We start from the raw sequence: 23,548 nt of genomic DNA, 5'->3' as shown, positions 1-23,548 counted from the left end.
GGCTCTAAAATACTGTGCTAAGTATAAAAAGGAATAACATACCACCACAGAGGAGTGCTTCACAGCTAGGATACCTGGTCTTGATTTCTAGTCCTACCAATAAACCTCAGTTTCTTCATTTGTAAAAATGGGTGTAATTATACCTGAAATATACATTTCCACCTGACGGGGTTGCAAAGTGAAAATCACTTTGTAAACTCTGAAGTGTTTTCAAAATGTGATCTATGTTTATTTCTTAATACGTTGAACAGTTGTGATTCTTTTTTTTTCAGCATGGCTTTGTCCTCCATCTATGCAAGCCATAACCCCAACAGCCTTCATGAGAAGCCCTGGCTGCAAAAGTAAACCCCAAGTAAATGATATTGATAAATATCGATAAGAATTCTCCAACTCCACCAGGCTGATCTTCAGTGTTCTTTACTATTTTCCCTGAAAAATATCTAGTGGATAAAATGCCACCATAGCTGTCCAAAACAAAGATAACTTTGGAACAGTGATTTGGACCTATCCAAAGAAAATGTTCACTTGCTCGCTTTCATTTGCTCAAATAAAAATGGAGTGCTTGTGGTCCCAGGCTGGCTAGACTTTTTTTTTCCGGCATCCTGTTCGAAAGAATTCATTATCCTCCCTCAGTAGCAAAGTCTTCACAGCTGCCTGGAAAGCCCCATTTGTGTAAAGTGTTAAGCAATCAGAAGCATGCCCTCTGAGTAGGAGAAGGTCCTGGAAACTTGCCATTCACAGAGATCCACTCAGAGGCAGGCAGGCAGGCTGCAGGATTTATGAGAGCCATGTGAATATCTGTGTGTCTGTCTAGCTGACACGTTTTATAGTACCCTTTGGCTTTAGAAGAGGACTCTGAGATTTAGCAAATGAATGCTTGCAATTCTTCCTATGTCATTCTTAATAAGCTTGCTTTCAGGAAGTGAAAGGCAAAGAATCCTCCTCTTCTGAGGTCTCATTGTGTAACCATATCAACACTGATAATTGTTTAAATTAGAAAAACAGAAGCTAAATATTAGAATAAAGACTACACTAGTTTGGTGACAATAACACAGAACTCTTCTATCCCCAGGAGACTTTGAATATTTGCTTAGAGCCCAGAGTATTCTTGTTTCCTTTCAGATAATTTTTTCTCACCCCTCTCTGCACCCTACAAGGTATTACTTGACAAAAAGTATGTATATATATATATATAAATTATGTCTTTCCTCTTTTTATTTAGTAGTTCTGTCTCTGAAATTGGACATTAAAACGTTATTCCTCAAATCTTAACTCTGCAGCTGCATTTAATGTTCTCTTGCTTCTACTCATTTTGCTCTTCATAACTTCATGTAGGTCCCTCCAAGGTTTTTTTTAATTAACCTGCTCATCATTTCTTATAGCAGAATAGTATTCCAGTACAATCGTATACCACAACTTGTTTGGCCATTCCCCAATTGATGGACATCCCCTCATTTCCCAGTTCTTTGCCACTACAAAGAAAGCTACTATAAATATTTTGGAACATATGGATTCTTTTCCTTTTTCCTTGATGCCCTTGGGAAATAGACTCAAAAATGGCATTGCTGAATCTGAGGGTATATAACTAGTTTTGTAGAGTTGGATCATTATGCAGTTCCATCCACCATTTTTCCACCTTCCCTCCAACATGCATCATTTTACCCTTTATCATTTTAGCTAATCTGATAGGTGTGAGATGATACTTCAGAATTGTTTTCATTTGCATTTCTCTAATCAGTACCTTAGGATATTATGGATACCCAAAGGAATGAATGAATGAATATATAATTCAATTAGACTATTGGATTGAAACAATTCCATGCATATTAGAGGGAAGGCCATATTCTGAGGAAACACAACTTATTGGGGGACTAGCTGGGATTTCTGAATTAGTGTTTGCTGTTTATATTGTCATTTTCCAAATTGCATTTGGCCATTTACACCAAAGCTGCATTCCTCATCTGATCTGGATCACTATTAGCATAGAAGTCTATCTTATCTAGTATTTAGCATAATGTTAAATTATTATCAAAATGGAGAAGTCTAGACAAGTGAAGATTTGGGAAGGGAAAGGTGCAAGAGTGTTCCTTGTGTCAGGAAATGTCCTAATGTTTCCATCTATGGTAAGGAGGCATATAGGTAGTATGTTTAAGCAATAGTGGAGCAGCTGGGAACAGCTGGAATTACTGGCAGTCTTTAGACCAACCACTTTATGATAGACTGTATGAATAGAGTGATTGAGTGTAAGGTCTTCAAGAACCAGGAGAGACCTTTGTGATGAGAAATAACTGAGTTTCTCTATTTCTTTTGAAGGCAGCCCCTATCCAGCCAGTTTCCCCAGTTCATCATCTAAGATCTCCTTGACTCCTCACTCTTTTCTTTGCTCATATACTCATCAGTTGCTAGTTATTGTCATTCCTATCTTTGCAGCCTCACTCTATTCTCACACCCCTCCCTACACACACACACACACACACACACACACACACACACACACACACACACACACACACATATATATTCACACAACCCATTCAACTATGTATGCTTCACTCCTTCATCACCTGGACTCAGGTCCCCACCTGTCTCAGCTCTTTCCCCTCTCCAATCCATGATCCACGGATCTGTGAATCTACAGAAGTGGTTTTCCGAGAGTACAAGTTCATCTCTGTCCCTTTCTATTTAATCACTTCCAATTATTCCTTGTTTCCTCTGATCAACTGATCAGACAAAAATTGGCATTTAAAATCCCTTAAGCCTAGTTCCCACTCACCTTTCCAGCTTTGTTATTCTCCTTCCCACACACCGTAGCTCAAGCAAACTGACCTTCTTGCTGTTGTTTACACACTAGACTGCATCTTTCATCTCCATGCCTTTGAACTGGAGTCCCCAGTGCCTCAAATGCTCTTTCCTCACCTCTGCTCCTTAGAATCCCTTGTTTTCCTTCTATACTCAGCTCAAGCATCACTTTCCACATAAAGATTTTCTTCATCACTTTCCAGGGCCCTTCCTTCCAGAACTGTCTTGTATGTCATATATATGCATACATATATGTATGTCATGTGTATGTCATACGCATATATGTGACATACAAGACATACATATATAATGCATGCAAGAAATATATATGTATATATATGTATATATATATATATATATATGGTATAAACTCATTTATCATGATTTATTTAAGGGCAGGGACAATGTTCTTTTTATCTTTGTTATTCTTGGCACCTAAGCACAGTGCTTGACACATAGTCGTCAATTAATACATTCTTGTTGGGGCAGCTAAAGAGCACAGTGGATAAAGTGCCAGATCTGGAGTAGGAAGGACCTGAATAATTCAAATTTGACCTCAGATATTTCCTAGCTTTTGACCCTGGGCAAGTCACTTAAACCCAGTTACCTAGTCCTCACCACTCTTCATTCTTAGAATTAATACTAAGATGAAAAGTAAGAGTTTTAAAAATAAATCAATAAATGCTTGTTAACTGAGTGGTAGATTGAATCCAAGGATATATTTCCCTTATTTATTTGGTGCACTGCTGTATTTATCCTTTCCTGTGACAGAACCATGAGGGCATGGTTCCCTCACTGAGTTTCTTTCCTTCATCTATGACTTTATTTCACCATTTGTCATATTTGCCTTAAAGTTTTAGAGTGTCTTATTATTCATTCAACAAAAATTTATTACATACCTACTACATATAGAACTTCATCATAGTCAACACTCAATAAACACAAGAACCTTGTATTCTCTATACCAGTGATGAGCAAACTACGGCCTGCGGGCCAGATGCAGCCCTTTTCCTTCATAATCTTTCAGTCATTAATAGGGCTTAGTATCACAAAAAATACAAGAATTTTGTAAACTGTATCATTGTTATTTTTAATAAATTATATTGGCCTGCCTAAGTTTTTCCCCCTTCCTTGGCCCCCTCTTTTAAAAAAAATCACTCCTCTATACTATTTAGCCAATTATTCCACTGTAAAAATGCAATCTGCTGGAGATCATAATTGGTGGAAGTCTATTTGTCACTTTGCTCTATTTCCATCAAGGATAATATGTGTCAAAACTATTCTAATGAAGACTTTAGTAGAGATACAACTGGACATGGAGATCAATCATTATTGATAGTTTTCCTGTTTTAATGATAATCTGTAGCCAGATGGGCAGTTAATAGAGCTGTTTCATCATCGCACATATCTTGTCCAGATACTACAAAGAGACAATAGACTGGGGTCAGAACTGGAAAAAAGGAAGAGTGGACCAATTTGCCCTAGGAAAAACTGTAGCACATTCAATGACCTCATTAAGATGAAATTAGTCTTGAAAAAAATATTTGATGATGCTAGATGATTGATTATCATAGAATAATCTCCTACAAATTTCTAAAAGGGCAACATGTATAATTAAAAGGATTGCTGATTTCCAAACCCCAGTCATACAGCCACTTGGAGTAATAGCAGATGGAAGATCTGTGTACTACACTGATATCCAAGTCATGTTGAAAGATGAAGAGAAAGGCTTACAGAACATTGAATGTATTTCAAGATATGATTTATACAATGAGATGGGCAAGGGTTATAACAGATAAGAAGGAATGAATTTGTTTGGAATCTGTGGTTTTGTAGAGAATCCCTATATCTTTAAGATCATAGATCCATTGATGTCTTAAATAAAGTATTTTTTAAAACCCTTATCTTCTGTCCTATTATTAGTTCTAAGACATAAGAGGTGTAAGAGCTAGGCAGTTGGAGTTAAGTGACTTGCCCAGAGTCATACAATTAGGAAGTGTCTGAGGCCAGATTTGAACCCAGATCATCCTGACTCTAGACTTGGCACTCTATCCACTGTGCTACCTAGAAACTCCACTGTCCTTATACTACTTAATGAAACTATAATGTTAATAGCTCACTGATAGACATCATGTTGTAGTGAATTCAGGGCTATGTTCAGTCAGTCAGGGAGATCTACAGCTAATTCTACTTCTGGGTCTTAGCAAAACTCCTTCAGATTTTACTAGAGATCATGACCACAGTTACTAGTGGTTATTCCTATACCAAGAATTTCCTAGATTGATGAAATCATGGGTTTTCATGTATTCAAATAATGTTTGATTATCTATGATCCCTTTTCTCCACAATGCAGCTTTCCTGTGTGTTTCTCTTCTCTATCCATTTTTTTACTATAGTTGCCTAGTCTGAAATGATGATTGCCATTTTTCATTTAGTTAAGGCAAAATAAATTTTATTTTAATGTCTTAATTCAGCACTATATGAATTTTAATATTTGTTTCTTGTATATAACATTTTTCGATTTTGACTTCTAATTTATCCTATTTATAGGCAAATGAATACCATTCACAGTTACAATGATTACATTTTTTTGTCTCTATCAAATCTTGTCATAATAATTCTTTCTTTTGAAAGAAAAAAATAATCACTAAACATTTGTTACATTTAGAATTTCCTGACAGCAGACTCTTTCTTTCCTCCTCAAGCCCAAGCCCAAATTGCTGATTCTTATCCTGGAATTCACATACCTTTTTGTGATAATGAATTCTATGTTTCCTTTTCCTTGATGTACCCAGCCCCTCTTCAACTGCTTATCTCCTTTGTGGGCCACTTAATCTCTCATCTATCTTTTGATCTAATGGCTCACACATCCTCAACCTTCTCTGTACAGCTTATTCATCTACTTACTTTATTAAATGTCTACTGCCATAATCTTTTTTTTTTTGTAAATTACCTTGTTTGACCCAAGTAAAAGTGTGATTCATAAGCCCCTATCTCTCCCCCATCCACTATCCCTATCCTTGAATGACCATTACCTATGACACTCCTAAGTTCAAGAAATGCTGCCATCCCATGCTTTTCTCCCTCCTTATTAGGATGTTTCTTTCTTTCTTTTTTAAACTTTGTTTCTTCATTGTTCCCTAAATGTACTTATATTTCCATCAGATTAACTTATTTTTTCCCATTCAGTATGGAAACACTGAATCAAACTGGAACTCTCTTTGGAACTACCCAACCTTTATCTTAAGTCTATTTTGTATACTCTCTTTGCATTTCAAAAACCATTAGCCCTGATATTTTGAAACATAAATTATGTAAAAAGATCATTAATTCCCTATATGATTATGTTCAGTTTTATAGGAAAAGTTATCCTTAAGTGAAAGTCATTTTTACTTTGTGTTTTGGGTTATTGTATTTCATTTTCCCTTTCCTTTTTTCAGTTGGTGAATAGTCCTGAGCGATTCTTACTTAACAATATTTTCTCTTTGATTTGGGAACTCTGGGACTTGGCAATTGATATTTGGGTGAATGAAACCAGGGGAGCCACTCTGATGACATCCATAGATTTAGATGATTTACAGTTTCCTTTATGATTCTAATAACTTCATATTTTATACTTTCCCAAAATATGGTACTTTGTCATTTATTTTATTAGACCCATGTTAGATTAGCTTAAAGACTACTGTATTAAAGTAAATACTTTTTTTTATTATCAATTGATTTTGCTCTATTCACTATTATTACTCTCAATCTAATAACAGTCACAAACTATGGATACTTGAAGTACACACATATTCTAGTATGTGTAAATTCACTATTTCTGTTTTGAGACAAGATTCACTACATTAATTCCATACAGAGGCCACTCAAATCAGTGTTGTTTTCTAATGCTTTACTAATCCTTACTTACTTTGTTATTGCCCTCGGGTCATTATCACCTCTTTCCTTTCAACCCCTATGTCATGGGGGTTTGTATGAACTGTTCTCTTTGCACTTACTTATTTGTGTCTATTTCTTATTTCTCCTCCTAGACCATGACCTTGTCAAGTGCAAGAAACCATTTTATTTATATCTTCAGTTCCTAATAAACAATGTATTTTTAAATTCTTTTGATGACTGCATTAGTCTGGACTCATTTGTACAAAATTAAAACCCAATCATTGAATGTCTTTCAACATTATATGGCTGATTTCATAACCCACCATTTTTTATGGGCTCAGTTCTTCTGAACAGGGTCATGGTACTTTTGAATTGCTTTGTTTTTTCTTTTTAATTGAAAAAGGTCAGAATTTTAATGCTTTTTGATGATAATCATAATAACTGGTATTCATCTAGCCCTTTCAGACTTGAAAAGTACTTTGTTTTCATGATCTCATATGATTCTTACTACTTATGGTACAGTTGCTATTATGATCTCTAATTTGTGAATAAGAAAACTGAGTCTCAGAGAAATTAAGTGACTTAACTGGATTTACAAAGGTAGTAGATTTCTAAGGCAAGATTTGAATCATGATTTGAATTCCAAAATGCCATTCTGCCACTTTCTTAAAGACTGTCACTAAACTTTGAGTTGAACAAAAATCTGTTAAAATTTGATTTTCAGAATTGCCTTAGATGCAATAAGGTTTTCCTTGCCTTTTTCTGTCTTGTGTATACCAAAGTCTAGTGTCTTCCACATTTAAACTTCCTTCTGTCTTTAATCACCACCTTTAGTTCTGTCTTTCTTCATTTCTCCACCTCCATTTCTGTCTCTCTGTCTCTGTCTCCATTTCTCTTTCTTTCTGTGTCTTTGTTTCTGTCTTTCTGTCTCTCTCTGTCTCTCTGTCTCTCTGTCTCTCTGTCTCTCTGTCTGTCTCTTTCTCTCTCTGTCTCTGTCTCTCTGTCTCTCTCTCTCTCTCTCTCTGTCTCTCTCTCTCTCTCTCTCTCTCTCTCTCAGGTACCAGGCTTCCTTTTATCTCATGTGTCACAGTTCCTAGGGTTCTTGCTTCCATCGTTGCTTTCTCATTTAAGGCCCAGGCTCTAATTACTGCCGAGCACCTGCTGCTTCAGCCCATCCTCCTCAATAGTTGCCATGGATGGCCCTTAGCCCTCCCACAGAAATCCCGTTTGTCAACTGCCTGACTCCATGGCAGCACCTATTTCTACGCTGGCAATATTACAGCTTTCCCACATCAGCTTTGCTCTGCAGCTCACACTTAAGTGTTACCGCATCCTCCTGGGAAGCTTCCCACCCCAGAATTATTTTGGAATGGCGTAATTTCAAGTCCACTGGCCTGGAAAATGCTACAAGAGTGGGAAATTCTTGCCCATGTTCCTCTCCCTGGTTCCTGTTGCCTCCCTGTTTTTCAGTAATGGTGGTAAAGAAAGCTCTCTATTTGCAGCATGTCTTTACCAAATAGTCCTCTAAACATTACTCTGCCGTGCCAAGGACTTGGTACTGTTAATAACAAGATAAATAAATATAATAACTAGGTTGGTAACTGTGCTTCCCCAACAGTTTTTGTCACCAGTTTCCTGGATGAGGCAAACTGAAAATTCTTTCTAGTTAGCTGAACTGTATAACTTATATAAAGGTTTGAGGCCAGAGAATTAATTACAATTTGGATAGAATAATCCTTTCTTACTGAGATGGTACCTCTTGTAGATGAACATGACAAAAACTCTCATATGTATAAACACTTTACATTTACAAAATTATTTTTTACAACATGTGAGGTAGGTTGTACAAATATTATGACCCCCATTTTAAAGATGAGAAAATAGTTCCTGATAGCCTAAGTGGATAGGCTTTAAGAGGCATCACCGTGCAGCTGAGAGTGTCCTGGTCTTGGAGCCAAAGGACCTGGATTCTGTTGGGACCTAATCTAGTTCTATCCTCTCTTGGCCTTAGCTTCCTCATCTGTAAAATGAGGGTTTAAATGAAATAACTTCTTTATGACTCATTCAATCACTCTACAAGTATTTATTAGTTTTTATTATGTGACAAGCACCATATTAGTTACAGGGGCTATAGTGGAAGCAATTAGATGGCACAGTGGACAGAAGACCAATCCTAGAAGTCAAGAAGAAAGCCTTAAGTTCAAATCCTAACTCAGACACTTTCTAGCTGTGGGCCTGGGGCAGGCCATTTAACCCTGTTTGCCTCAGTTTCCTCATCTGTAAAATAAACTGGAGAAGGAGATAGAAAACTATTCCAATATTTTTATGTAGCAAATCCCAAATGAGGTCATGAAGAATTCTACTCAACCAAAATGGTTGAATACCAATAACAACAGCAAACTTAGAAAGGTTATGTAGAACCAGATGAGGAAAGGTTTTAAAAGCCAAACAGAGGAGTTTGTATTTTAACTTAGAAGCAACAAGGAACCATGTAACCTTCTTGAGCAGGTGAGTGGCATGGCTAGTTTTGTGTTTTGGCAATATTACTTTGGCAGCAGGCGTGGAGGATAGATAGATGAGACTTCAAGCCCACAGTCCTGTTAGGACAGGGTGGGCAATTTATGGCTCTTGAGCCTTATCTGACTCCACCTCCCAACCAGCCAGTCTGGGCAGAGCCCCAGGATGTGCCCCAGGGGGCCCTTCAGCCCCCGCCCCCATATTCCAGTGCCTTTGGCCTCCATCCTCCTTCCGAAGGCATTTATGGCTCTCATGGCCAAAAAGGTTGCCGACCGTTGTTAGGAGATGATAGGCCACTGGAGAGGGGATGAAGGTCTGAGATAGAAGCAGTGACCATTTGAGTAGAGGGAAAAAAAAGTAGTGAGAAGTATTAAGGTAGTAGATAGAAAATAAATAGAAAAAAATAAAATAAAAAATTAGAAAGGCAGTAGACCAGAAAAGACTTTGAGTCAGAATGGGCCTCAGACATCACTTAGGCTCATCTTCTTTTCCAGGTGGGAGTACTTGGGTCCAGAGACAGGAACAACTTGCTCACCCAGAGATCATCTCCCAGTTCATGTTTCCCCTATGGTCCAACTAATGTCCTCAAAGCTAAGGATAGTTTTAACTTTATATATATATATAACTTTATATATATAACTTTATATATATAACTTTATATATATGTTATTTATATTTATATTTAACTTTATATATATATATCAAAAGAAAAAGGAAATTTTAAGTATAATTATTGGCTTTTAAACCTCAGTGTTGCTATAGGAAAATTTATTCCTAAGATTTGGAGAGTAAAGAGACAGACCATCAGAATTCCTCTTTACTTTGAAGCTTGACAAAAAAGCCTTCATACAGTGTTATCAATGACAGTGTTGAAGTTAAGAACTTAGAAAATTGTCTATGTCAACATGGGTAACTTTAGTCCTTAAAAGATTTAATTTCTTGGATTGTGAAATGATGTTTTTTATTCACAAGAGATTGGGCATACATAGACATCTACCCCAGCCAATTGTTCTGCCCAACACCACTTCAGTTTATTTTGCTTATGAATATCCCTTGATGACGAAAGAGTACTATATATCTTTGATGTTCATTCTTCCATAGGAAAATACACTATAGTAGTTTAAATAGTTACACTTATTATTTCATTTCAGCAATAATGTCAGTCATTTTCTTTATGTATTTTGATGGAATGTGGGAAGAAGAAAGGGACTAAGCATTTTAAAGTACCTACTATGTTCCAGGCACCACACTAGGGACGTAAGAAATAATAGCTCATTCGATCCCCATAATACCATTGGGGGGCAGATTGTTTTCTTATTCCCATTTTATAGTTGGGGAAACCGAGGAAGATAGAGATTAACTGAGTTGCCCTGGGTCACATAGTTACTAAGTGTGTGAGGCTGGATTTGAACAACAGATACCTCAACTAAGTCCATTTTGCTTATTCCCTTTGAAAGTTCTTATCTTTACATTATTAGAACAATAGAATGAGAAATAACAGAATAAAAAATATTACAGGGAAAGGGACTTTATAAGTAATCTAGGTCACTCCCTCCTTATTTTATATATAAGGAAACTAGTGGTCAACTAGCCGGCTTGACGTTGTACATTCAGGGAGTAACAGAGTTTGGGCTTTCATCCAGTTCTCTGAATTCCTAATCTATTGCTATTTTCACTATTTCATCTTCCACTTTGATCCAAATTCACCACTAGATTAATTTCATGTTTTATGAATGTAAATACTCTCCTAACTTGTTTTAAACTTGTTTTATGAAACACAAATTAAGTGTCTATCCAAAAAGGTAAGCTTTTTGTAGAGAGAACATTTCTTTGTATTTATTTCCTTTGTGAATTCTAATTCTATATAAGAGATGAGTATTATAGGATTTATTGCTAAAAGAGGTCCTAGAGATCATCTCATATGGTGAGTTCCTGGCTGATAATTTAATAGAATTTGATATCATTTGATAAGTTTACAACTGGAGAAACAAAGGACCAGAGAAGTAAAATTAATGAAGCTTGTTTACAAATGGTGGGATTGTTTTCTAATCCTAAAATATCATCTATCCCCTAAAATATCAGTGTCATTCAGTATGATTCTAAAATATATAACATAATAATTTTGAGAGGAAGGAATACATAGATAGTCATTTAATTTTTCTCATTGTTTTTGTGGATCTCTGATCTCATCCAGGTGGTTAATTCTCACTAACAGTTCAGATTGCAGCCCATTCATGCCCTCTTATATTGGGTGACTCGTACATTTCTTGATATAAATCCTCCATGGCAGGTCTAGTCTACATTATCAAGACCTGCTTTTCAATCTCTCTCTCTCTCTCTCTCTCTCTCTCTCTCTCTCTCTCTCTGTCTCTCTCTCTGTCTCTCTCTCTCAAAAAAACAAAACACCTCTTATTTTCTATCTTGGAATCAATACTGTGTATTGGTTCTAAGGCAGAAGAATGGTAAGGGCTGGGGAATGAGGGTTAAGTGACATGCCCAGAGTCACAGAGCTAGGAAGTATCTGAGGTCAGATTTGAACCCAGGACCTCCTATCTCTAAGCCTGGCTGTCTACTGAGCTACCTAGCTCCCCCTGCTTTTAGTTCTCCTGATACTGGAAATTGTGGAGCACACAAGCTGTCAAATGGCTCCTTCCATATTTAAAGTCATACCTCTCCCTCTGATGATCTAATTTATTGCATTTCTTCTAGGCAGTTCTCTGATTCAAGGCCCTATAGCATCATTAGAATGCTTTTCCTTTTTGGAACTTAGAAGCTATTAGTATAGGGAGTGCCTGGTGAAGAAACTTCCTCTAGGAATGCAAAATGGCACCTTCTTGGAAGGTTTTCATCTCAGAGAGCTACCTAGACTAGATAACTGAGAGATGAAGTGTTCGCCCTAAGGTAGGATTGAAGCCAAGACTTTCTGACTTCAGTCACTATGCCATTGAAAAGACCTTGTTCAAAAGATGGGCCTTTGGTTTAGGGAGAGCTCAGTGGATTTGAAGTTTACCAAAGATAATCCAGTCTGCTCTTCTCCTCTTTAATTCCAAGACCAATTCAATGACCATTCAAATTATCTGTTTTGTAGTCATTAATTGATAGAGTGACTCCATGGACCAACTATCCAACTGGGTATCATTGTCTGGATGATAGACAATCTACATCTACTTGGGTTTTTCCCCATGTGGATAGACTGAATCCTTTTGAAGGATTATGAGTCTCATTTTAGAGGCTCCATAGTATTCTGGAACTTGAAGGAACCAATACCATGTCATCCACAATAAGAACCATCTAGGAGAACTTACTATCTGTAGGGGCTGCCTCCTAATTTTGGTCTCTGTGTAGGACATCAGATATGAGGGTCTTTCTTTTGGGAATTTGGTTTTCCTACTTGTGTTCCTTTTTATCCCCTTTTTGCTTCAATTAGATTAAGTTTTTCATCTAGTTCCTTCTGTGGATGGCAACTAGAGAATTATTGTCATATTAGATAAAAAATACAGCCTGTGGGGGGGAAAGATTGTGTTCAAACCTCAGTGATAATTTCAGTGTGGGGATATTTTAACAATGAGTTGAATATAAAGTAATAAGATATAGCTATAGATATATAATATTAAATTATGGCAATGTAATATTTTGACCTATGATTTCAGAAGAGTGACATTTAGGAAAACTGCATTTCAACCTCTTATACTTTTGTATATTCATCCTATGTCCTACACATTCTTACAAGTCGCTGTCTTCTTTTTAGGTGCCTCTCTTCCTCCATTCTGCCCCACTGTTCCCCAGAATATTCTATCAGCCTTTGTGGGAGCAGGTCTTCTTGTCAGTTGCAGGGTGCCAATTTGCTTCTGTGAGCGACAGGCTGGTTTTCACATTAAATTGGCAAGTGTCCTGTCTTTAAACCACAGCTGGATAGCGAAAAGCAGGTCAGCTGGCAGAGTCCTGATGCCCAGTTGGTAAAGGTCTATGAGTCAGGAGTCACATAAGTTTTAATGGGGCCTGATTACACAACATGTGACAGTTATGGAGCAAATGTACTCTTTCCACTGGATTGAACCAGAGCAGACAAAAGTTGGTGCCTACCAGCCTCAATGGTTTGTCCTAAAATTAGGCTAAAGCTCCAAGAGCATTATATGTTATGACATTAGATTAGCCCGTGCCTACATTCTTGTGATATCTTGCCTCTTGAACTCTGGAGGCTGAAAGGGGTCAGTCTCTAGTGCTAGAAAATCCTCCTTTCCCAAGTTGATGCAGAAACAGTCAGTAGTAGCCTTTTGGTTTAGGACGCAGTATTTAATGATGGGTTGGTTTGTGAAAGACAGGAAGAATCTGCACAGATCCTCCCCTCGCCTCATGTCGTGCACATATCCCCCCACAAATACAGTTAGGGTAACGATGGTCTTAGATGTCTTTTTTTTTTCTGCATCCATGAAATAAATTCTTAAATCCATGGGATAAACTGCCTTTATTTTGCTCTCTCTCTTTTTTTTTAACCTACTCACCTGTACACTGCACAGTAATTTAGCTCCCCAGGATGACTTTTAAGATTCTAATCTTGTTCCTGTCCAGCAGTGAGACTAAGACTGTTATTGCTTCACTACTGCATATAAAGGAAAATCCATTTCCTCGGATAAGAGAAAGCATTATTGATGATGAAATATCTATAGTTGAGCCTCATCTCGCCTCGTTGAGCCTTCGATTACGTTGTCCATTTAGATCATTGAAGTAGTGTGAGGTTTTTCTTTTTCGGTAGTTTAGTTCTAATTCAAGAAGATTTTCAATAAATTTATTTCTTGTCTGGCACTTATCTTCATGAGTGAGAAGGAGGTCTGGGAAGGTTTCAAGTAATGAGTTATTTATTCAAAATTTGAGACTCTTTTTTTTTTTTTTAAAGGCATTTAGAAAGCAAATCCAACCTATCTTGAGAGTCAATGAGTTAAACTTAGTTCTTAGTTAAGGAAGACAACACTGCATTATCGTTCAGTTAACATTTATTCATATAAATTACGACATTAAACCATTACTAACTGAGTCATGGAATATGGCTACGTATCCACTCCACACACAGGGAAAATAGATTATAGACCAGGAATTCTCAAATACACCTTTCAAAAAATGGAAGAATGACATGGAAAACCTTAAAGCAAAGTTGGAATCATATGATTATGTTACAAGAAAATGAACTACAACAATATTTTTTTTTGTTATTGCTGCAAGAGATATTTGAATGACAACAGACCGTGTTTAGCCAATAGGACATTGGATTGAATGTGACCAAGTCCACTATCTACATTTTATAGGTGAGGAAACTGAGCCTGAAAGAGGCAAAGCAATTATCCAAGATCACACCATTACTAAGTGGCCAGCCCAACTTTTGAACCCAGGCCTTCTGATTCTCAATCCCTTGTTCTTTCCTATATACCACAATGCCTTCATTAGTACTCCATTCATACAGTCATTTCTTGTGGAAAACCAAACTGCTCATTTATACACCCCAACATCGGTTTGAGTAGAGTTTAAGTAAAAAATAATTTACTTTCTTGAAAAAAAATTGTTTTATATACACACACACACATTTTCCAAGTGAACTACAGAATTTTTTTTCATATAGAAAAGCTAATGTCCTTTGTTTGTATAGACACAAAATAGGGAGAAAAATATTCAGTAAGGAAGGATGTACCATGAAGCAGTGCATTTGGCTCAATGGCCAGCACTTTGGACTATTAATTCAGTGATGGGGGGGAGTGTTGCCTAGGATTCGGCTTTTCCTACTGAATATTTACAAGAACTTATAGTGTACAAAGCAAACATGATTTTTGGGGGGTTTGTTAAGTTTCATGTTTACAGCACTGTGGACAAAAATGCCAAAGCGGCATTTTCTTATCTCTTCCAGTTACATTAGAAAAGTTCATGCCCTGCTCTTAGCATTTTCCAACACAGCTGTAGAGTAGTTTAAAGCCTATTTTTTAAATAAGTGATGCTCAATTTGTCTTTGATGATCCGAATGATTCAGGTGAGATGGGAGCACGGTCGGGCCCTGATTTGCATAAAAATTAATCACAGAAAAATGTAAATTGATAAAATTTTGCCTGGCTTTTTCCCCCTATTTGAGAACCCATGGATGGCTCCCAGAAGCAATCATCTCAGTATGGGGCCGCATTGGAAGCTGTACAAATGATCACATTTGTGTTGAATACTCACTCATTTAAATGTCAGCGCTGATGGGGCGGTACATCAGTAGGAAAAATGAAAAATAAATACGCAGCAGCTGAAGACCATCAAATCGGTGGGCACTGCGTCGAGATCTATGATCTAATGTGAAAAAATTGCGGATTAATTATCCTTTTTTCAAAATGGTAATTGTTTTAGTATCACACCAGAAAAAAATCTGCAATCTATTTGGAATCAAACAAAAACCAGTAATGTTAAATACGTCATTACATCATTGTGTTTATTAGAAGCCTACAATTAATTCCTAAGGCTCCTTTGGTCTTCTGAGCTACAGAAAATGAAACAAAAGAATGTTGCTATTAATTTTCAAAGAAATCTTCAGCTTTCAAATCAATCTGACTTGTATCAAACCAGGGGAAAAATGTTATGAAACTGGGTGGCTATTGTACATTAACTTAATTTCATTGGCATTCTGCTCTCAAATCCAAGAGGCATTTTCTTTGTAATGGCCAAGTTCCAAGGCTAATATTGTTCTGAACAAATAGGCTTATAGTCTACCTTTTCCAAAGTGGAGAGGCTAATTGTCCTCTCAACAAAGGAGACAAAAGAAAAACAACAACCTTAATTTAGGGAAGATAAAGGATAGCCATTTGTCAAGAGAAAAATAGGAGCTACTTTTGACTGCTTTCTTGGAATGCCATTAAAATAGATTAATTTTTTTCCTATCTCATTTTGAAACTTTGAATATGTAATTTAAAATCTTTATTATAATTCTTCAAAAGAACCCTGAAAATTCTGACATTTTATTTCTGAAAGACTTGAATAAACAATGGAGCATTATCTTCCAATTGATAAGGAAGAAATATTTCCTTGATGTTGATTACTGTTTCTTTTTATTGCTTTATTGAATTCTATGTAACTTCATTTGATCCTAGAATTTATGTTGGTTCTGCCTGATCATAACAAGACTTGACATTCAGTGTGTTAGGTTTGGAATCACTTTCTCATTTTTCTAGAATTTGAAGAGATATCAAATTTAAAAAAAAACCGTTTGTACCATCTTGATTCTGCTAATGAAGAGAAAGTTAAAATTGATCCTGAATCTGCTTCAGAATATCCTGAATACATGAATATTATATTTATCAGAATCAGTTTTTATAACAATATTTTAAGGAGAATGAAATTAATGTTTGTAATAATTACTCAGCAGTGGCTTTGAATAATGCCCCCATGTATGTCCATTAGACAATGGGTTCATGAAGCCATCTAAATGGGTAGACCCAATCTATATTTCTAAGATCTGGCATCCCTGGGGTATTGAGGACAAAATGAACATTGCCTTCTTCAATTAAGAGCCACAATGGAGCCCCTGCCATCATGAACTTGTTGAGTAAGATGAATGCCAAGCAATGGTCTCTGGTGGGCAAATCACCTTGGAGTTACAGTGAATGGAGAACTTTACAGTATGTGGGCTCCAAGAAAATAGAAAGTCCTATGATGGAAGAATGAGGCAAGGAGCCTGATGTCCCAGGCATGGAAGTGACTGGTAAGAGTAAGACAGGAAGCTTGCTATGACCAAAGACTATTGATTCGCTGGCCATGCCATTGTGAACCTTCAGCTTTTGAACAGAAAATGCCTCTCTCTACATGGACCCACTTTTGTCATGAGCCAAAGGAAGCCATAACTGATGTTTCCCTGAATGTGGGGCATATTGCCTTTGCATACAATCAAATTTCTTGTTTTTATTTTTTATAGCAAATTATCTCCTCACATGTAGCAGAGAAATATCATCGTGTAAGGCTAAGGAGGGCAAAATAGTCATCAAACAAGTTTCATATCCAAGGCCTTATTCCCTTCCCAACAAATACCAGATGTATAATGAACGGGAAGTAATAAAGAAATTTATTATCCAAATTGGTAGCAACACAAAAATCAGAGAAAGTATACATAGGAGAATACGTACCAGGCAATACAGAAGAAAGGAGCTCTCTCACCAGGAATAACTCAGCTTAACCAAGAGAGGATGCTCTAGACCTCACCCAAGGAAAAATTCCCCAAACTCTCTTGTGTAGCAAGCTGAAGACAGGGATATTATGGAGACTGCCCACTCTTCTCAAGTCAATTGATTCCCAGAGTCTTATTTTCTCTTTTGCAACCTGAAAATAAGGTTGGCATCATCAATCTTCTCTCTCAAGTTGGAAGCCAAAAGTGCCCGAAATAACTTGGAAGAGATCAAAGAGTGCTGAAAGACTAAAGACCTTGAAGAGACCAAACTTCTCTCTTTTCCAATCATGCAAGTACAGGGTACAAATCATTAATAATAAGAAGATTGGGATTCAGGCTGTATTTTTTTTAAAATCAGTCATTGGATATTGGGCCCTTGCTGTACATTTGATTTGATTTAGGATTGTTAAAAGACAAGATTTTTGTTTATAATGAAGAAGGCAAATTAAGAAGCAAGAGTTTCTTTAGAAATTTCATAATTTATAAAGAAATAATCAGAGTTTCTCAAGAAGAAAAAATTCCTTTTTTTTCAGAAAACATATCCACACTGCAAAAATGGACAACAAAAATAATCTGTGATTTTGTTAGTGTGAAAACTTTCTCCACCAATATTAGTTTTAATTCACTGAAAATTTGGTTATAGAGTTGTCCGAACCACAGAAACTTTGTGACATCTGGGTGGTGTAGGATGTATATATATATGGGATAGAACAGAAAAAGCACTTTGTAAACCTGAAAGTACTATCTATATTAATACTAATGTTAATAATATATAGCATATTGAATACATATAATAATGCAAATAATGTGTTATATGTAAAACAATATACTTATATATTAATACTGTTGGTTTGTCCATGGTCATACACCTTGTAACTTAGATGAATTTTGAAATCAGATTTTTCTGAGTTCAAGTTTAGTATTCTATCAACACAGTACTTCTCCTAATAATAAGAATGCCTCTCATTTAGACGGAGTCAGCTGGGTGAGTAGGAAAGAGCATTGATTCATGAATCAGACCTGGGTTCAAATCCCAGGTTTTACCTGTATTAACCTTTGTTAATTCATCTCAGTGGACATCAGTTTCTCCATTTATTAAGTGGTAGGATTGGCCTAGATGATGTCCATGTTTCTTTTTAGCTCCAAATCTATAATTCCTCAGGACTTCCTTACAGAAATAAGCTGCTTTCCCAACATGTCATTTGGCTAACTAGAAATCATCCTAACTGCTTTTCCGTATTTGAAGTAGATATCTAAAAATTATAGTTATGAGTTATTGAAACTTTACTCTTAGAACAACATTGAGTTTCATAGACCTATACATTTAGAACTGGAAGACACCTTAGAACCATAGTATCTAATGCTTTCATTTTATATTTGAGGAAACTGAGATAGTTCAAGTGATTTACCTGTGGTTTGTTGTCATTCAGTCATTTTTAAATTGTGTCCAATTCTTTGTCACCTCATTTGGAGTTTTCTTGGCAAAGATATATTGGAGTTGTTTATCATTTCCTTTTCCAGCTTATTTTACAGAAGGAGAGACTGAGGCAAACAGGGTTAAGTGATTTGCCTAAGGTTATATAGCTAGTAAATGTCTGAGGCTAGATTTGAAATCATGAAGATGAATCTTCCTGACTCCAAGCCAATGCTCCATCCCTTGCACCACCCACCTGCCCTTAATCATGGTTAGACCATTAATAAGAGTTCAAGACTACAAAATCTAGAAGGTGTCAGCCTATATGGTTAGGAGTTCCCTCATAGGATGTATTCTATATGCAGATGAAATTACAAGTCTAGGCAAAAAATAAGTCTATTGCCCCTTTAATTGCAGAATCCAGAATCAAACTGCTGGATGTTCATTTAAATCATACTTCTTTAGATTCTTAAAAAATACAGCAGCAAAAATAGTTTCCTTCCAGTGATGGTAACTTGTTTGATAACTTCACCTTGATATTTCTTTCAAGCACACTTATACTCAATCAATTAATCCAAAAAAAGGCATTTATTTATCTAGTATCTACAATGTGTTGGAGATATAAACAACAATCTTTTGCCAAACCATATATTCCCACAATAGGTCATTTGTCATAATGATCCTCAAATGGATTTTCATATTTTGTTATATTTTTTGTATCTCCTTTCAATGCTTATGTAGAAGATTCTCCTTTTATCATGCCTTAGAGACACCTCCATTATGTCTGGCTCTAAAACTGTTTTAGCAAATTGACTGATATCATTTCCTTGTAGAATCTATTCTTTATCTACCTCTAAGTTGCCTGACCCTCTTCCCTCATATCAAATTTCAGTAATCATCCTTTGGTCAGAGATCCACTGACTCTACTCAGTGTGGATCCCAGATGTTCTTCGAGGAAATAATATTTTCTAGTGCCTGTTACCCAACATTTCTCTAACAATAATCTGCTTAGAGAGTTTTAGAATCAGAAAATATTAGAACTGAAAATAAATGGTCATATATGTTGAAATGAACTAAATACAGACCACCCAACTATAACCTCCTCATTTTTAAGGCAAAGAAGCTAAGGATCATATTGTTGGAGTGACATGGACAGAGTCATATACTTAGCAGGGGTTATATGCATCCAAGTAGTCTAACTCATATGCATACTTGAGTTATTTCATTCATTTTCAAAACTCCTTATCAATGGTCATCCAGCCATGACTTGACCATTTCCAGGGAACCAACAGTGAATTACTTTTTGGGACAACTCTGGATTTTAAAAAAGTCTTCCTATTTTAAACTGAAAACTTATCTTCTTTTAGCTTCAACCCATGTTCTGCTCTCTGGAGTAACATAGAGCAAGTCACAGAATCAGAGTCTCGGAGTTGAATGAGAATTCAAAGACCATCATAGCCAACTTATATTTGAATAAAGATATCCCCACAACACACCTGAAATGTGGTCATTTAGTTCTCACATGCTTAAAGACTTCCATCCAAAGGGGAAACTACCTTGGCAATTCATTTTGCTTTCAGAAAACTGTAATTGCTACACATTTTTTTCTAATAACAGGCCAAAATTAGCTTCATTACAACTTCCACCCACTATACATAGTTTTGTCCTCTTCAGTCAAACAGAGCTAGCTCAAATCCATCTCCATGTGATAGTCCTTTTCCTATTTGTAGGAATTCATCATATCCCCTTTAAGTCTTCTCTTCTTTTGACAAAAGATTCCCAGCTTCTTTAAATGATCCTCATGTAGCATGGTCTTAAGTCTCTTCAACATATTGCCTGCTCCCTTTTGAATGCTCTCCAGCTTCCACAACTGAACACAATATTCAAGATATGATATGACTAGGGTAGAGTGGAGTAGCAGTTCTACCATCTGGCATTTAGTTAGTCCTGAGACCAACTCAATCAATCAATCATCCAATTCTTAAATTGATAAAGAACCTACTATGTTCCAAGCACCGTGCTAACATTACCCAATGTGTATTTCTCCAGTTTGTCCATGAAAATAAAATGAGAAATTTGATCAAATGCTTTCCTCAGATCTAGGCAAACTACAGCTACAGTATTCTCCTCTAACATTTTAGTGTCAGAAAGAAAAATGAACTTTTTCTGACAAGAAAGACTTTGATGAGAACCTACCAGGTCTTTGTGAGACTCATCTGCCATGATTTCAAGTCCCTTCACAATTCCACTTGTCAATGTTTTTGCAATTGTGATCTCAATATCCGATCACAGTACTCTAAATGTGGCTTTTCCTGTGGCAGAAGAGCAGAGATCTCAACATTCTTGACCTGGAAAATGTAATTCTCCCCATGCCGTTTAAGATCACATTGGCTTTTTGCTACCTGACTTAAACTGTTGACCTATTTTAGACTTGTATTCAGCTAAGACCTTTCCATCATTCATGTGACCTGTTACTGTCACCTCTCTCCTCTACCATCATGATCAATCAGTCAATACATGCCAACCCTATGCTAGGTGGCTCTGGAAATAGAAATACAAGCAATGAATGACTATCTATTCTTAAAGCACATTTGGTTTTTTTTTCACCGAAATGCAAGACTTTACATTTATCCTTATTAAATTTCATCTTTCCAATACAATTTAGACTTAAGTCTATCCTAATTCATGTATCCCCAACACATTCTGCATATTTCTACTTATTTCTACCTATGAGGCTATAAGAGTCACTCAGCCTCAGTTTCTTCATGTATACCTCGGATATATGAAATTATTTGCCAAGGGTGTCATAGGTAGGAAATAGAAGAACCAGAACCTGAACTCTAGTAGCCATGTGACCCTGGGCAAGTCACTTAAGTTTGTTTGCCTTCATTTCCTTATCTGTGAAATCAGTTGAAGAAGGAAATGGCAAACCACTTCAATATCTTTACCAAGAAAACCCCAAATGGTGTCATGAAGAATCAGACATCACTGAAATGATTGAATGCCAATGTATTAATTCCAATTCCAGAGCTCTTTCAGTTGTAAAATGGAGGGAGAGGTAGGAAATAGTAACAAATTTTTGTAAAACTTTATTAGAGGAAAAAATTTTGATGGTATATAGAATGACTTAATCATGTTTTTAAACTTTTATGTGTAATGAATCCCTTTAATCATCTGATAAAACCTATGGACCCCTTCTAAGAATCTATCTGCTTTCTACCTGTGTGAGTATAGGTGTCACATAACATCAGCTTCTTTCATCTGTAAAATGGGATGGTTGGACTAATTAATCCCTTCCAGCTCTGATCACATCCCTCAGCCATGCTTTATGTTGTTTGTCCCATTTATCCTGCATTCCCCCTCATTTCAGCTATCCCTTCAAGATCCACTAGAAGCCCGACTCTCCCACAAAGCCATCCATAATAACTAGTAAGACTAAGCTTGCCTTTTCTTGACTTCACCAAGCAATTACTGCTTATGTCACACATTACAGCACCTAATTATATTGAGCATAGCATTTGTTATGCTTAATCTCTTTGAGGGCAAAGGCTACCTCATACTTCATTTGTATTTGCTGTAATTCCTATTATGGGGTTGAGCAGATTATAGGTGCTCATCAAATGCCAGGTAAATTGAAATAACTTGAACTGGTTCCCAGAAGGACTGATACACATTAGCCAACTTGTGGGATCTGAGCAGCTTGTGAATCCAAACTAGGGGATTGCAGAAATAAATCTAAATTGTGAAAGAACTCAAGTTCATGTGCCAGTGAGATCAGAGATGCATTGAAATATAAAAAGTTTTTGTACTTATGTACTTATGGCTTTGCAAATCTCTGAAAATCGCTAATATTGTATATCCATGGTAGTACATACCAATGATCCCTCCTAGTTGAGGAGTTTGGGGCTGATGGATTGTTTGAGTTTGGGAGTTCTGAGTTGTAGGTTAAGCCAATTACATATTTACACTAAGTAGAAATGGAAAGCCCTGGGAACAGGCTGTCTAAGGAGGGGCAATTCATCCAGCTCAGAAATGGAGCAAGTTTAAGCTTCTGTGCTGATTAGAAGTAGAGTTGTATTTTTGAAGGAGAGAAAGAGAGAAAGAGGATGAAGGAAAGGGAGAAGAAAAGGAAGTGGAAGCATTAAACTAGAAGTTATAAAATAGTTTGGGAGTAAGGAAGATTAATCTTTCTGACTTCAGATATGACCTCAAATACTGCCTGTGTAATGCTAGACAAGTCAATTAACCCTTTTTGCCTCAGTTTCCTCATCTGTAAAATGAGCTGGAGAAGGAAATTACAAACCACTGTCCAGTATCTCTGCCAAGAAAATGACAAATGGAGTTTCAAGGAATTGGACACACCAGAACTGCAGCAAAATACTATTGGTGGCTGAAAGGGCAGCATCTAAAGTATGTTAGAAGATCTAAGTCAATTTGACTTAAAACTTTCTTCTAAATTACAATATAGAAAAGAGTGATGTTCATAATGAAGTCTCTAAAGTGCCTCCTGAATCATCAAAAATAGATCAAATTGTTTTAGTATAGCTGTACTTTATATGCAATGGAAAAGACCATACTGGCTTTCAGGGGTTTAGAACACATTACAAATCCTGCTTCTGACTGACAAGCTGTTTGGCATTGGCCAAGTGACATGAATTCTCTGAGTTTTATCTTATAGTAAAAAAAAAGGGAGGGAGGGAGGGAGGGAGGAAGGAAGGGAAGGAAGGAAGGAAGGAAGGAAGGAAGGAAGGAAGGAAGGAAGG

The sequence above is a fragment of the Gracilinanus agilis genome, chromosome 6 (assembly GCF_016433145.1).
Source record: "Gracilinanus agilis isolate LMUSP501 chromosome 6, AgileGrace, whole genome shotgun sequence".
NCBI classification, from domain to species: Eukaryota; Metazoa; Chordata; class Mammalia; order Didelphimorphia; family Didelphidae; genus Gracilinanus; species Gracilinanus agilis.
Note: the sequence above shows the minus strand (reverse complement) of the source record.